General features: G+C 36.4%; 1 long non-coding RNA gene across 1 annotated transcript; it reads right to left on the bottom strand.

Moving 5' to 3' along the window:
* Positions 1–332: 332 nt before the first annotated feature.
* On the bottom strand, positions 333–3,567 carry LOC120742573. Its single transcript, XR_005697889.1, has 3 exons — positions 3,440–3,567; positions 3,134–3,235; positions 333–395 (listed from the first exon to the last, which is right to left on the bottom strand). It is a non-coding gene; the product is annotated as an uncharacterized LOC120742573 (long non-coding RNA).
* Between the last annotated feature and the right edge of the window lie 715 nt (positions 3,568–4,282).

The raw sequence follows: 4,282 nt of genomic DNA, 5'->3' as shown, positions 1-4,282 counted from the left end.
GCACTGAGGTCTGCTTATTTGTAAATATCTTGTACTTGTTTGAACACCTTTTAATGTCAAAGTTGGCCTCTGTTTCAGTGGAATCTTTCTTCACTGAGTTTGCTTTGGTAGTTTTAACTTTTAAGAAGTTGGCTGCTTTCATTGTGCCCTTGCAGAGTCTGCTTATTGTAAATATCTTGTACTTGTTTGACACCTTTAATGTCAAAGTTGGCCTCTGTGCTTATCAGTGTTTTGGAAAGAAGATCTTTATTGCACGGAGGTCTGCTTATTGTAAATATCTTGTACTTGTTTTTACACCTTTAATGTCAAGTTGGCCTCTTTGCTTTTTCAGTGTTGGAAAGCTCTTCTTGCACTGAGGTCTGCTTATTGTAAATATCTTGTACTTGTTTTTACACCTTTTATGTCAACAAGATGGCCTCTGTGCTTGTTCACAGTGTTGGAAAGACACGTTCTCCCCTGAGGTCTGCGTATTGTAAAATCTTTGTACTTGTTTTCCACCTTTTGATGTCAAAGTTGGGCCTCTGTGCTGTATTCATGTGTTGTGAAAGCAACATTTCTTGCACTGAGGTCTGCTTATTGTAAATATCTTGTACTTGTTTTTCCACCTTTTGATATCAAAGTTAGCCTCTGTGCTTTTTCAGTGTTGGAAAGACTCTTTCTTTCCCTGAGGTCTGCTTATTGTGAATATCTTGTACTTGTTTTTACACCTTTTAATTTAAAAGTTGGCCTTTGTGCTTTTTCAGTGTTGGAAAGACTCTTCTTGCACTGAGGTCTGCTTATTGTAAATATCTTGTACTTGTTTTTACACCATTTAATGTCAAGTTGGCCTCTGTGCTTATCAGTGTTGGAAATACACTTTCTTGGACTGAGGTCTGCTTATTGTAAATATCTTGTACTTGTTTTTGCACCTTTTAATGTCAAGGTTGGCCTCTATGCTTATCAGTGTTCGAAAGGCTCTTACTTGCACTGAGGTCTGCTTATTGTAAATATCTTGTACTTGTTTGAACACCTTTTAATGTCAAAGTTGGCCTCTGTGCTTTTTCAGTGTTGGAACGACTCTTTCTTGCACTGAGGTCTGCTTATTGTGAATATCTTGTACTTGTTTTTACACCTTTTAATTTAAAAGTTGGCCTTTGTGCTTTTTCAGTGTTGGAAAGAGTCTTTCTTGCACTGAGGTCTGCTTATTGTAAATATCTTGTACTTGTTTTTCCACCTTTTGATATCAAAGTTGGCCTCGGTGCTTTTTCAGTGTTGGAAAGACTCTTTCTTTCCCTGAGGTCTGCTTATTGTGAATATCTTGTACTTGTTTTTACACCATTTAATTTAAAAGTTGGCCTTTGTGCTTATCAGTGTTGGAAAGACTCTTTCTTGCACTGAGGTCTGCTTATTGTAAATATCTTGTACTTGTTTTTACACCATTTAATGTCAAAGTTGGCATCTATGCTTATCAGTGTTGGAAATACACTTTCATGCACTGAGGTCTGCTTATTGTAAATATCTTGTTCTTGTTTTTGCACCTTTTAATGTCAAGCTTGGCCTCTGTGCTTATCAGTGTTCGAAAGGCTCTTACTTGCACTGAGGTCTGCTTATTGTAAATATCTTGTACTTGTTTTGAACACCTTTAATGTCAAAGTTGGCCTTCTGTGCTTATCAGTGTTTGGAAAGACTCTTTCTTGCCTGAGGTCTGCTTATGTGAATATCTTGTACTTGTTTTTACACCTTTTAATTAAAGTTGGCCTTTATTCTTTTTCAGTGTTTGGAAAGACTCTTTCTTGCACTGAGGTCTGCTTATTGTAATATCTTGTACTTGTTTTTACACCTTTTAATGTCAAAGTTGGCATCTATGCTTATCAGTGTTGGAAAGACTCTTTCTTGCACTGCGGTCTGCTTATTGTAAATATCTTGTACTTGTTTTTACACCTTTAATGTCAAGTTGGCCTCTGTGCTTATCAGTGTTGGAAATACACTTTTCTTGCACGAGGTCTGCTTATTGTAAATATCTGTACTTTGTTTTTGCACCTTTTAATGTCAAAGTTGGCCTCTGTGCTTATCAGTGTTGGAAATACACTTTCTTGCACTGAGGTCTGCTTATTGTAAATATCTTGTACTTGTTTTTGCACCTTTTAATGTCAAAGTTGGCCTCTGTGCTTATCAGTGTTCGAAAGGCTCTTACTTGCACTGAGGTCTGCTTATTGTAAATATCTTGTACTTGTTTGAACACCTTTTAATTTAAAAGTTGGCCTTTGTGATTTTTCAGTGTTGGAAAGACTCTTTCTTGCACTGAGGTCTGCTTATTGTAAATATCTTGTACTTGTTTTTACACCATTTAATGTCAAAGTTGGCCTCTGTGCTTATCAGTGTTGGAAAGACTCTTTCTTGCCCTGAGGTCTGCTTATTGTGAATATCTTGTACTTGTTTTTACACCTTTTAATTTAAAAGTTGGCCTTTATGCTTTTTCAGTGTTGGAAAGACTCTTTCTTGCACTGAGGTCTGCTTATTGTAAATATCTTGTACTTGTTTTTACACCTTTTAATGTCAAAGTTGGCCTCTGTGCTTATCAGTGTTGGAAAGACTCTTTCTTGCCCTGAGGTCTGCTTATTGTGAATATCTTGTACTTGTTTTTACACCTTTTAATTTAAAAGTTGGCCTTTATGCTTTTTCAGTGTTCGAAAGGCTCTTACTTGCACTGAGGTCTGCTTATTGTAAATATCTTGTACTTGTTTTTACACCTTTTAATGTCAAAGTTGGCCTCTGTGCTTATCAGTGTTGGAAAGACTCTTTCTTGCACTGAGGTCTGCTTATTGTGAATATCTTGTACTTGTTTTTACACCTTTTAATTTCAAAGTTGGCCTCTTTGCTTTTCAGTGTTGGAAAGACTCTTTCTTGCACTGAGGTCTGCTTATTGTAAATATCTTGTACTTGTTTTTACACCTTTTAATGTCAAAGTTGGCCTCTGTGCTTATCAGTGTTGGAAATACACTTTCTTGGACTGAGGTCTGCTTATTGTAAATATCTTGTACTTGTTTTTGCACCTTTTAATGTCAAGGTTGGCCTCTGTGCTTATCAGTGTTCGAAAGGCTCTTACTTGCACTGAGGTCTGCTTATTGTAAATATCTTGTACTTGTTTGAACACCTTTTAATGTCAAAGTTGGCCTCTGTGCTTTTTCAGTGTTGGAAAGACTCTTTCTTGCACTGAGGTCTGCTTATTGTAAATATCTTGTACTTGTTTTTACACCTTTTAATTTAAAAGTTGGCCTTTGTGCTTTTTCAGTGTTGGAAAGACTCTTTCTTGCACTGAGGTCTGCTTATTGTAAATATCTTGTACTTGTTTGAACACCTTTTAATGTCAAAGTTGGCCTCTTCGCTTTTTCAGTGTTGGAAATACACGTTCTTACACTGAGGTCTGCTTATTTTAAATATCTTGTACTTGTTTTTCCACCTTTTGATATCAAAGTTGGCCTCGGTGCTTTTTCAGTGTTGGAAAGACTCTTTCTTTCCCTGAGGTCTGCTTATTGTGAATATCTTGTACTTGTTTTTACACCATTTAATTTAAAAGTTGGCCTTTGTGCTTTTTCAGTGTTGGAAAGACTCTTTCTTGCACTGAGGTCTGCTTATTGTAAATATCTTGTACTTGTTTTTACACCTTTTAATGTCAAAGTTGGCATCTATGCTTATCAGTGTTGGAAATACACTTTCATGCACTGAGGTCTGCTTATTGTAAATATCTTGTTCTTGTTTTTGCACCTTTTAATGTCAAGCTTGGCCTCTGTGCTTATCAGTGTTCGAAAGGCTCTTACTTGCACTGAGGTCTGCTTATTGTAAATATCTTGTACTTGTTTGAACACCTTTTAATGTCAAAGTTGGCCTCTGTGCTTATCAGTGTTGGAAAGACTCTTTCTTGCCCTGAGGTCTGCTTATTGTGAATATCTTGTACTTGTTTTTACACCTTTTAATTTAAAAGTTGGCCTTTATGCTTTTTCAGTGTTGGAAAGACTCTTTCTTGCACTGAGGTCTGCTTATTGTAAATATCTTGTACTTGTTTTTACACCTTTTAATGTCAAAGTTGGCATCTATGCTTATCAGTGTTGGAAAGACTCTTTCTTGCACTGAGGTCTGCTTATTGTAAATATCTTGTACTTGTTTTTACACCTTTTAATGTCAAAGTTGGCCTCTGTGCTTATCAGTGTTGGAAATACACTTTCTTGCACTGAGGTCTGCTTATTGTAAATATCTTGTACTTGTTTTTGCACCTTTTAATGTCAAAGTTGGCCTCTGTGCTTAT

The sequence above is a fragment of the Simochromis diagramma genome, unplaced genomic scaffold, assembly GCF_900408965.1.
Source record: "Simochromis diagramma unplaced genomic scaffold, fSimDia1.1 OVJJ01000150.1, whole genome shotgun sequence".
NCBI classification, from domain to species: Eukaryota; Metazoa; Chordata; class Actinopteri; order Cichliformes; family Cichlidae; genus Simochromis; species Simochromis diagramma.
The sequence above is the reverse complement of the archived record's forward strand: the minus strand, read 5'-3'. Positions and strand labels throughout refer to the sequence as shown.